This window comes from Nelumbo nucifera, chromosome 1 (genome assembly GCF_055504915.1).
Source record: "Nelumbo nucifera cultivar China Antique chromosome 1, China Antique-T2T, whole genome shotgun sequence".
Taxonomy (NCBI): Eukaryota; Viridiplantae; Streptophyta; class Magnoliopsida; order Proteales; family Nelumbonaceae; genus Nelumbo; species Nelumbo nucifera.
In genome coordinates, this window is record NC_142649.1 from 99386320 (window position 1) to 99399058 (window position 12739).

General features: G+C 39.0%; 1 long non-coding RNA gene across 5 annotated transcripts in view; it reads right to left on the reverse strand.

Annotated features, from left to right (window-relative positions):
* Positions 1-3260: 3260 nt before the first annotated feature.
* LOC148803604 (uncharacterized) overlaps positions 3261-12739 on the reverse strand; it is a 29192-nt gene continuing 19713 nt past the window's right edge. For 4 of the 5 annotated variants that reach the window (XR_016077496.1, XR_016077485.1, XR_016077492.1 and 1 more), the window contains one exon: positions 4778-7418. This is a non-coding gene — a long non-coding RNA (uncharacterized LOC148803604). The other variant, XR_016077490.1, reaches the window with a different exon arrangement.

Consider the following 12739-nt stretch of genomic DNA (forward strand, 5'->3'; position numbering starts at 1 on the left):
TTTTGTTAAGTTATGAATTACAAGGTTTCCGCCATAACTTCCAAAAATCCTTGTTGGACTGGAAAAGAAGTGCTTGGTTTTGTAACAAAATCCATCGCATCTTATTCAGTCAAAATTATGTATGGAATCACGTGGAAAGCACGAGGTAGTCTATGAATTATTGTCCATATTGAAGTGTTTTGCGCACATATTCCAGGCAGGTGTTATTGCGAGTAAGTGTTTTCGGGTTATTATAAAAAAATGTGTGCCTTCTTAGGTTGGAGGCTCATCGCAATTGCTAAATGATGTCAAGGAGTGAAATTGTGTTTGTTTGTTGGCGATAAAAGACACTTCTCATCTATGCAATCATACACCCAGGCAAGGTTAATTGTTGAATGAAGACACTTAGTGTTGATATCATCGCTAGTAGTTTGACCAATAAGATTGATGAATGAAAGTTGGGGTTCTATCGTGATCGTGTCAATTAATGTGTTTGATCATCGTGTAAGTGAACTAGTAGTGTGGTTTTATCGCAGATAGAATGTCAGCCATTGGGTATTTCAAGTATTTATGTTGGGTACCTATTGGGATTTATCACGATCTAGCATTAGCACAAGCATAGTAAACTTTATTGCAGATTGTTTTAGAAAAGAGAAAAAAGCTAACAATGTTATTCCAATATCTGAGAGACTAGCAGGTCTGAAAGAGTTATCCCGAATAACGTTATGTAGATAGCGTATTTGTAGAAAGGAATTGTCTCGATAACTAAACATTATCAAGTGCGAAAAAATGACATAGAGCATGAATGAGCTGTTAGGTGAGTATTAGGGTCCATATTTGTAGAAAATGGAAGTTGAGTTATTTTTTGTAGGGAGATGCAGTTTTGCTACCCATACAAGGATCGGGGGTTGTCATGCCTTACGAATGCGAGGCCCTTCATGGGCGATGTAGTAAGGGTTCAGTCATAGTATAACTAAATAATTGGCATAAGTTAGAGTTTATCTCAACCATGTTTGGCAAGGCAACTAGCCCGACGGGTTAATTATGAGTTCCAGACCTTTGTGCCTTTGTGGAAGATTTTGGTCAGTGCATAAGAGGGCTATCTGAGCCTTCCTATGGGAATGAGATATCAATGGTCGAGATTAGTGTTGTTTTTTAGTAAAATGTTATTGTTAGTGTACGAGACGGATTGAGAGTTTATCTCAACCATGTTTGGCAAGGCAACTAGCCCGAAGGGTTAATTATGAGTTCTAGACCTTTGTGCCTTTGTGGAAGATTTTGGTCAGCGCATAAGAGGGCAATCTGAGCCTTCCTATGGGAATGAAATATCAATGGTCGAGATTAGTGTCGTTTTTTAGTAAAATGTTATTGTTAGTGTACGGAACGGGTGGAGTTTGTCCGCCTCCCCCCTCTAGACTACTGCATTTGTGAGTTGGACAAGGCATCGTTTATGAATTAGATAGGAATCATACTTGATATTGACAAAGCCCCCAAGGCATGGGGGTGTGAATGCGCTTAGTTTTGCTGTGGAATCTGGATGTAAGCCTGGAGTTGCTAGGTGATGTGAGCGTGCCTGGGGTTGTCGGGGGATCTGAGTATGCATGGGGTTGCTAGGGAATATGAGCACGCCTAGGGTTGCCATGACCTTCCCAGGGAATCTGAGTGTGTCTGGGGTTGCCAGTGAATATGAGCACGCTTGGGGTTGCCAAGGCCTTCTCAGGGTTGCCGGGGAATTTGAGTACGCCTGGGGTTGCCGGGGAATTTGAGTACGCCTGGGGTTGCTAGGGAATATGAGTGCGTTTGGGGTTGCCAGGGAATATGAGTGCGCCTGGGGTTATTAGGGCCTTCCCAGGGTTGCCAAGGAATCAGAGTGCGCTTGGGGTTGCTAGGGTCTTCATAGGGTTGTCAGGGGATATGAGCGTGCTTAGGGTTGCCAGGGCCTTCCTGGGGTTGCCGAGGAATCTGAGTGCACCTGGGGTTGCCGAGGAATCTGAGTGCACCTGGGGTTGCCAAGGAATTTGAGCGCACCTAGGGTTGCCAGGGCCTTCCTGGGGTTATCGAGGAATTTGAGTGCTATCCTAGGGTTGCTAGGAGATAAGAGCGCACCTGGGGTTGTTAGGGCCCTCCCGGGGTTGCCGGGGAATTTGAGTGCAATCTTGGGGTTTCCAGGAGATAAGAGCACACCTAGGGTTGCCAGGGCCTTCCCAGGGTTGCCGAGGAATTTGAGCGCGCTTGGGGTTGCCAGGGAATATGAGTGTGCTTGGGGTTGCCAGGGCCTTCCCGGGGTTATCGGGGAATTTGAATGCAATCCTGGGATTGCCAGGAGATAAGAGCGCACTTGGGGTTGCTAGGGCCTTCCTGGGGTTGCTGGGGAATTTGAGTGCAATCCTGGGGTTGGCAGGAGATAAGAGCGCACCTAGGGTTACCGGGGAATTTGAGTGCAATTCCCTGGCACAAGAATTGCACTCATTAAATGCTTATTAATAATTGGGACACGTCACAAGAAATTAGTTAATACAAATTTATTCTTTTATGGCCTATTATTCCATTAAATAGACTCTACTGCAGGCCCATTAAATGCTTATTGCATTACAAACAATACCAATTAACCTGGGGCTTGTTGCTCACTAAATTAGACTGTAGGCCCCTTTCTTTACTAAAATGTTTCAACCCATCAATAAGACTGACTAGGCTTATAATAAAGCCCTTTTTCTTCATTATTATTATTTTTTTTAAGCTATGTCTGGGAGTATCTTAATAACTCCCAGTCCAGCAAACTTTAAGGACTTAACAACTGCAGCCGGAACAAGGTCCAGAACTGTTAATTGATGTTTGCTAAGCTCTACATTTCAGGAATTAAATAAAAGATCATCTACATTTTCTAGAATCAACCAATCATCTATTACAGAACTATTACAGAACTGTCATGTTTCTATAAGCATCATCATCATCTAAGCCTCCCAACTATATGACAATTAAATCATTTCTGGTCCCAACCATTTATTCTAATTTTATCTTTAACAAATAAATACGACAATTAAATCCAAAGCAAAAGTAAACCAGATTTTACACTTAGACTAATTATGCTCCGTTGCATCTATACCATACTGCAAACAAACTAAGCCTTACTTCTGAAGTTTTGTATGCAGCTCTACATATTTCATTCCTCTTTATTTTTATATCTGATTTGATTTATGAGTTTTTTTTCATTTGCAAGAAGCAATGTGATATTTGTATAGAAAGCTTTAATCTGTGAAGGAAATGGCAGCTGGCTTGATGGTAAAGCTTCATGCTTGCTGGGTTTCAGTTACAGTTCAGAACCAGAACTGTGTTTGGGGAAACACAAAGGATTGTTCTTTTTACTTTTTTAATCCCTTCCTTTTTCTAGGAACAAGTTAAAGGTTCTGAACTTGGCTTCTCCATCCAATTGTTTCTTCCCTGCCCCCAGCACTTTCTCTGGAGCGGACTTGATTATAAATTACAATTGAGTTGGTTTGGTTCAGTTCTACCGGGTTTATCCGATCCATTGATAGCAGCACCAGCACTTTTCTTTCATTGGTGGTTGTGCACTAGCAGTGGTCTATCATCCTTTAAAAGAAATAGAAAACAAAAACTTTTTGAATACTGAGACCCTAGTTATTGTGGATATGAATTAAGATAGGGTATTTCCACTTTAAGAAGCAACAAGAATACAAATGATCTTTGATCCTTAACACTTAAATGGAATAAATTGTGACCATAGTTACAAAACCAACCCCCCTATGTATACAGGCTAAAAGTTCAAGTTTGGGATGCTTGGGCCCCAACATCCTAAGGAATGCATGCAGGAAGTCTAACATCACACCAGCTATTTAAAGCAATGCAACGAGAAGATGGTCAAATGTTTTCCTTTTTTGCATAAATAGCCATGAGAGTTTCATTGAACAGTCTCCATAGTTACTACTCAAAAAGTGTAGCAGGCCAATGAAGTACAAGCCCATTTGGCTCGGAACTGTAACACTTTGATTACAAAATAAATCCTGGCCTGGGTTCACCTCATTCCATCCTTTTCCTAACAGCACCTAGTTTTTCTGAATGCAGCTGCAACCTTGGACCCATTCAGCACCAACCTTCCTTTATGAGATTATAGTTTGACAATCACTCTGAACTCTATTCTCAGACCATCCTTTTGTAGCAGCCATGATCGGTCCTTGGTTCTAAGGGGAATGTTTTGGCACATCCCATTTTTTTATGAAAGGGGTGCACTATCACGAGGCAAATGTATGTTTGAAAAAGACAAATGTAGAAATCCAATCCATTCTAATTTTCACTGTTTGATTTATTGAATAACATGCATGTTTACTTGTTTGATTGTTGTTGGACCATTTAGGGGGAAAAACAGCTTCGACTGTTTGGGAGTTCATCTGCATGATACATTATTGAGACTGACCTGTTAAACCATTGTAAATATCATCTGTATCTGCACATCTAACCATAAGAGTGGGACTTATAAATCTGAGATGTGTGGACACAGATCATTCTGGAAAACACATTGGAATGTTTTTTTGTTGGGATCGCGTTTGTTAATTAAAAAAAAAAGGAACAAACCATTTATGTTCACACTGATATCAGATTTTATTGGTTTGAGAGGAAGATCTGTATCATTCTCATGGGGAATTCAGCAAATATTGAAGGACATCTTACATATGGCTGCTGAGTTTCAGTCGATTTCATTTTAATATGTTCATCAGTCCCCATTTCCCACCAGATGTATTTCTTCATCTTTTCAATGCATAACTGGCTCTGTAAATCTGGCATTTCCAAACATCCCAGTAAAATTAGTAGAATATTCCCGATTTTTTTGTATTTCTGTATATTAAAATTGCAAACAATGATCACAAGAGAAATTAAGAGGGTGAGTGGGTTGGGGAAGAGAAACAGGAAAGAATTAGGATAAAGGATGGGAGTCAACAAAAGGTTTAAAAAGATTACAAGAACAGGAAAGAGCTGGTGTTAGGAATCATTAAGAACGATGGTCTGCTAAGCTCTACATTTCTGGAATTAAAAAAAAATATCTAGGTTTTCTGGAATCAACCAATTATCTATTTCAAAACTGTCATGTTTCTATAAGCAATTAAGCATCATCATCATCATCCAAGCCTCCCAATCATCTCTTTCCTTGGGAAGGGAGAAGAAAGTAGAAGGAAAAGAACTACCAACATCCTGTTGTGGGCTCATGGCATCTACCTAAAATCTAGGTTGACCCAGCAACCTACTTGACCCAATCATGTTCTAGTTCAGGTCCTAGGAGGACAAACACACTTATCCTAGGAGGACCCAGCAACCTACTTGACCCAATCATTAATTCACCAAAGAGGTTACATAAGGAAGACAAACACACTTATCTTCTAAGTACAATCAAGAAAACAAAAGAATAGGTAGAGACAAAAAATTACAACTTAGCCCAAAACATTACTAACCAATTCCTCCACAAGTCATCAAAAGAAAAATCATCAAATATCTCCACGGTTTTCAGCCAATGTATTGCTCTTCTTAGGATGCAGTCCTTCACTTCATCTAATCTTCTTTCCTTCTCTAAGAAAACTCTTGCATCCCTTTCCTCCCATAGGGTCCATAAGGTTGCTGCCCTGACACATTTCCACATGAACTTGCCTCTTCTAGTGTGCCAAACAAAAAAAGATGGGTTAAATAACATACTCAAATCAGTTGGTGGAGACCACCTACCTCCAAATAAACTAACTCCAACTCCATAAGTTTGTAGCAAAAGAGCAGGAAATCAGCAAATGGAAACGGTCCTCATTCTGGGCCTTGCACAAGAAACACCAATTCGGGGAGAAACAAAGAGAGTGTCTCTTTTTCTGCAAGTTTTTCAAGGTATTGATTTTCCCATAGTAGATTTTCCAACAGAATACAACAATTTTTGGAGGGATAGGTCAGGCCCAAACTTCTTTGAAAAAGAACCCTTGGGAATTGGGGTTGGAACTGAGGGATTTTTGAAAGAAGAGCAAGTGAAAGTACGTTAGGAAGAGGAGTCCAAACTCTTTTATTAGACAAAGTGGGGTCCAAACAAATAGACTCTAGTAAATGAGGAAGCTCAGTGATACAAATCGACTCACCATCCCTAATCCCCTACAAAAACCAAAATCCCAGTTTAAAGACGAGGGACTTAACGGCTTCGGAAGAAAATTTGCAATCAGCTCATTTTTGTGAAGGGATAGGGAATAAAGCAAGGGGAATCGATCTTTGAGGGGTTGAGTACCCACCCAAACATCTTCCCAGAATCTGATAACATCACCGGAACAGGCATCATACCTGATAAAATTGAGGAAGCGAGGGAGAATACCATGTATAGCTTTCCAAGGTGTTGTAAGGGTAGCTCAACGAGATATCCCAGCATCCCAACCATTTCCTGGGCAGCCATGAATGCTAAACACCACCTCATGCCATACTCTCTCTCTCTCTCTCTCTCTCTCTCTCTCTCTCTCAGGGCCATCTCCATAACCACTTTCCTAGGAGGGCTACATTGTTCAGCACTATATTCCCTATCCCTAGACCCCCTTCTTCCTTAGGTTTATTAACTATCTCCCATCTAACCAAATGATCATTTTTCACCTCCCCTGGTTCCCACAGAAAGTCCCTCATTACCATCTCCAGTTTCTTAGCCTCCCTTGGGGGAATCCTGAACACTGATAGGTAGTAGGTTGGAAGGTTGGCAAATGTAGCCCTAATCAAGGTCACCCTACCCCCTATCTGAGATTATAATAAGGATTAGTTAATTTTAAGTCAAATCAATTCTTTAATCTCTGTTATTTGCTAAGAGATTCTCAACAGTCACCTTGTGCTAAAAATGCAAGAAACTTGCTTGGTAAATGACTGTAATGGTCTTAGCAAACCTCATCTAATAATTTAAGTATCTTTTGGAAAGAAAACAGGATATCTGGGTATGGAACCTGATGGTCCAACAACAATCTATAGATAGTATAAAGTATAAATATATATAGGAATAAGCTAGAAGCTCAATAACTTAAAAGGAAAAAATTGTTTTTCCTCCTATTTTATATGTAAAGAACCAGAAATATATAAAACCTTCGGTAAATCACCGTAACTTCATTTTTTTCCCTTAAAAATACATTTTTAGAAAGCATCCAATGCATCACATGAGTCACCGCTAGTAAACAAGAATGAAATAAAAGAACATGGATATCAGCATGGCACAAGTACATTATTATCACAACACTTATTTAATGAGTTTTTATTTGCTAAAAAAACACATAATAGCATATAAACACATATAATAATGTAAGCAAAAGCAAGTGTAACTTAACCTTTTCAATATAGAAGCATATTTTTCATTTTCATAGATGGGCATGGAAATGTTTCGAAGAAGCTCCAAAGCAGTCTTAAGAAGGATAATGCTTGATATCAGCACCTGTCTCCTTCTAACATTATCAACACCATAGGCCACATTGAAAATTTTGTTAGCCTTGAAACAGTAGTCACAGAAGACCCTATCTTGAATGGCATCATGGACCAGTTCATCACCTCTATAAATATTAGAAGTATGCAGCTTCCAGAATACAGCCACTTAAAAACTTCTTTCTCTATAACACTATCTATGCACTATTTTCAAGAAATTCTGCTTACCAGTTTCTTTATAGTGTAAGCAACTTAAGTATTATTATAGCAGAGTTCTATTTGTGGAGTCATGTTGCTTCATGTTATATCTTCAGAAAACATTTGATGAAAACAAATATACATGTATTTTATGAGAAAATGTGAAGGAATTTGTACAGAAACTTCAATGAGAAATTCAAATAGTTAATTATATTTATTTTCCAATAAGATTTTATGAAAAATAGGAATTGCGACAAAAAGAACCACCTGATCAGTCCTAAACAGAACTAGTCCGCTAAGTTCCATTCTAAGGTAGTACAAACCAATTCCCTGAAAGCTCAGTCTAAACCCAATTAAAGAGATCTAGTCATGTTACTCCATCATGTATATTATAATCTCTAACCACTGTCGTAAGAACAGAGGTGAACTCGACTGCAATAGATAATTCCTTAACCTATTTCAAGGCATTATCCTGGTTCCAAAGCTTTCTTGTGTTCATCTTTGCTTCAGCTTGTTTGACTCCAATGGATAGGAAGAGGATTGGGCTGAAGAGGATTGATAGTCTTGATGTCTTTTAAAGGATGAAGAGGGTTGGGCTTGGAGTAGTCTAGTCCTGGATAGGAAATTCCTTATAACAGCCACATTATATGGATCTTATGCAGATATTAATGTAGTTCAAGCATCATTACAAAATTTTTCTTTTTATTGGTATTGTTAAAACAAATGTTCCATGTCATAAAAGAATGAATGATAAACCACTCTAAAATGCAGGCACATACATGTGTGCATGCTGACAGTGCTACAAGAGAAAGGCATGGCCTTCAGAAGATAGCTCAAGCGTCACAACCAATGTTTTCAAATGCTAGGCCATGCGCCCACATTATCAATAAAATGTGAACTTATATAAATATAACTTAAATGATTTGATAAAATTTTTATAGGTTGACAACTAGAGATACATGAAAGATATCTTCCACTCTATGTATTGGGAAGACCTTTGGGTTGATAAGTCTTCTTTGAAAGATATCTTCCAATCTATCTTCATCGTTTCCTCTCTTAAAGGCAAAACTATTTCTAAGCCTGCTATCCCCTTGTCTCCTTCGGGCATTGGCTGAAAGTTTGGGCTAAAATGAAAAACCTTAGGAACACTGAAATTCCTCTTGTTTCTAACCTTTTGCATCTGTTGGATGGGGTTTCTCTAGATCCAATTAGATTGGATGGTTGTTTGTGGGCCACTAGTCCTACGGGTGGTTTTTTTTTTTTTTTTTTTTTTTTGCGCCTCCTTCAAAATCATTAATTTCCTCTAGTCCCTCCCAGATGTCCATTCTTGTAAAGGAAGTTTGATGTGTTCCCATCCCTCCGAAAATTAGTGTCTTCTCTTCTGCTAGAAGCCTTCCACGGGGGTATTAATACTTGTGATTCAATACAAAGGAAGAGACTCAACTGGTATGCATCTCCTGGTTCACATCTAATATGCAAAATGAATGGATGCAAGTGGTCTCTCCCTACTAGTATTGACAAGTTGTTTGATGGCTCCATGCTCAAGTCGTCAAAGAAAAAAGGAAGATTAATGTGTCTATGCACATAAGTCCAGTATCCCAACCATTCTATGGGAGCCCATGAGTGCTCACCACAAATTTATGCCTACGATTTTCGATATCCCACAAAGCCGCCAAAACATTATGCCACCGGGTTGTGGTAAGTATGCATGAGCTAACAAATAAAGGTTGGAATGATGGACTGCAACAAAAAACAACTCTTGACTTTCCTCCGATAGACATCCAGTGTATCCTCCCAATATTCCTCAATCATTACAAGTTTGACCTTGTCTTTGGTAATAAAATCAAATCATGGGAAGGCCCTTGGTTGAGCACTATCCATTGAAAGATCACTTCCACCCTATCTTCATCGTATCTTCTCTTAAATACAAAACTATTTCTGAACATTTTATCACCTTGTCTCCTTTGACTTTAGATGGAACTTTGGCCTAGTGAAGAAAAACTTTTCAACTCTGAAATTACTCTTGTTTCTAGCCATTTGCATGTGTTAGATGGCGTTATTCTACATCCTGTGAAATGGGAACAAATTCAAACGCTCTTGGACTTCTTTTAAAATCCAAATTTCAATCAAATCCAAGCGATGAAGAGTTAGAAGAAACTTAGAGATTGTTTTCTAACTAAGATTCGATATGGAGTAAGGACGAGGAAATACACCGTTCAACAAGGATTCCCCAAACTAGAGATCTTCCAAGAATTTGACCTTGTTTCCATACGAGGGACCATACATATTGCGTTAAGGAAATAGGGGAATAGTACTATGAATTGCCCTCCAAATAAAAGTATCTATGCACATAACTTCAGCATCCCAACCATTCTATGGGAGCCCATGAGTGCTCACCACAAATTTATGCCTATGATTTTCGATATCCCAAAAAGCCGCCCAAACATTATGCCACGGGGTTGTGGTAAGTATGCATGAGCTAACAAATAAAGGTAGGAATGATGTACTATGACACATAACAACCCTTGACTTTCCTTCGATAGACATCCATTGTATCCTCCCACTATTCCTCAATCACTACAAGATGACCTTGTCTTTGGTAATAAAATCAAATCATGGGAAGGCCCTTGGTTGAGGACTATCCATTGAAAAATCACTTCCAACCTATTTTCATCGTTCCTTCTCTTAAAAATAAAACTATTTCTGAGCTTTTTATCCCCTAGTCTCCTTTGGCTTTATATGGAACTTTGGGCTAGTGAAGAAAACCTTTACAACTCTATCTTCATCGTTTCCTCTCTTAAAGGCAAAACTATTTCTAAGCCTGCTATCCCCTAGTCTCTTTCGGGCATTGGCTGAAACTTTGGGCTAAAAAGAAAAACCTTAGGAACACTGAAATTCCTCTTGTTTCTAGCCTTTTGCATTTGTTGGATGGGATTTCTCTAGATCCCATTAGATTGGATGGTTGTTTGTGGGCCAGTAGTCCTCCGCATGGTTTTTTTTTTTTTTTTTTTTTTTGCGCCTCCTTGAAAATCATAAATTTCCTCTAGTCCCACCAAGATGTTCAATCTTGTAAAGGATGTTTGATGTGTTCCCATCCCTCTGAAAATTAGTGTCTTCTCTTTTGCTAGAAGCCTTCCATGGGGGTATAATACTTGTGATTCAATACAAAGGAAGAGACTCAACTGGTATACATCTCCTGGTTCACATCTAATATGCAAAATGAATGGATGCAAGTGGTCTCTCCCTACTAGAATGGACAAGTTGTTTGATGGCTCCAAGCTCAAGACGTCAAAGAAAAAAGGAAGATTAATGTATCTATGCACAAAACTCCAGTATCCTAACCATTCTCTGGGAGCCCATGAGTGTGCTCACCACAAATTTATGCCTACGATTTTCGATATCCCACAAAGCCGCCAAAACATTATGCCACCGGGTTGTTGCAAGTATGCATGAGCTAACAAATAAAGGTTGGAATGATGGACTACGACACAGAACAACTCTTGACTTTCTTCCGATGGATATCCAGTGTATCCTCCCAAAATTCCTCAATCATTACAAGTTTGACCTTGTCTTTGGTAATAAAATCAAATCATGGGAAGGCCCTTGGTTGAGCACTCTCCATTGAAAGATCACTTCCTCCCTATCTTCATCGTTTCTTCTCTTAAATATAAAACTATTTCTGAACATTTTATCACCTTGTCTCATTTGGCTTTAGATGGAACTTTGGGCTAGTGAAGAAAAACTTTTCAACTCTGAAATTACTCTTATTTCTAGCCATTTGCATGTGTTAGATGGTGTTACTCTATATCCTCTTAAATGGGAACAAATTCAAACGCTCTTGGATTTCTTTTAAAATCCAACTTTCAATCAAATCCAAGCGATGAAGAGTTAGAAGAAACTTAGAGATTGTTTTCTATCTAAGATTCGATATGGAGTAAGGACGAGGAAATACACCGTTCAACAAGGATTCCCCAAACTAGAGATCTTCCAAGAATTTGACCTTTTTTCCATACGAGGGACCATACTTATTGCGTTAAGGAAATAGGGGAAGAGTACTATGAATTGCCCTCCAAATAAATGTATCTATGCACATAACTCCAGCATCCCAACCATTCTCTGGGAACCCATTAGTGCTCACCACAAATTTATGCCTATGATTTTCGATATCCCACAAAACCGCCAAAACATTATGCCACCGGGTTGTGGTAAGTATGCATGAGCTAACAAATAAAGGTAGGAATGATGTACTATGACACAAAACTACTCTTGACTTTCCTTCAATAGACATCCATTGTATCCTCCCACTATTCCTCAATCACTACAAGTATGACCTTGTCTTTGGTAATAAAATCAAATCATGCGAAGGCCCTTAGTGATTGTTTCTAATTAAGATTCGATATGGAGTAATGACAAGGAAATACAACATTCAACAAGGATTCCCCAAACTAGAGATCTTCCAAGAATTTGACCTTGTTTCCATACGAGAGACCATAAATGACGCGATAAGGAACTAGGGGAAAAGTACTATGAATAGCCCTCCAAGGAGAAGTTAATGCATCTATGCACATAACTCCAGTATCCCAATCATTCTCTGGGAGCTCATGACTGCTCACCACAAATTTATGCCTACGAATTTCGATATCCCACAAAGCCGCCAAAACATTACGGCACCGGTTTGTGGTAATATTCCAAGAATTTGACCTTGTTTCCTTATGTGAGACCATACATGATGCGATAAGGAAATAGGGGAAGAGAACTATGAATAGCCCTCCAAGGAGAAGTTAATTTATCTATGCACATAACTCCAGCATCCCAACCATTCTCTGAAAGACCATGAGTGCTCGCCACAAATTTAAGCCTATGATTTTTGATATCCTACAAAAGCACCAAAATATTATGCCACCGCGTTGTGGTAAGTATGCATGAGCTAAAAAATAAGCTTGGAATGATGGATTATGACACAGAACTACTATTAACTTTCCTTAGATAGACATGCATTGTATCATTCCACTATTCTTCAATCACTACAAGTTTGACATTGTCTTAGGTAATAAAATCAAATCAAGGGAAGGCCCTTGGTTGATGACTCTCCATTGAAAGATCATTTCCACCCCATCTTCATCGTTCATTCTCATAAAAATAAAAT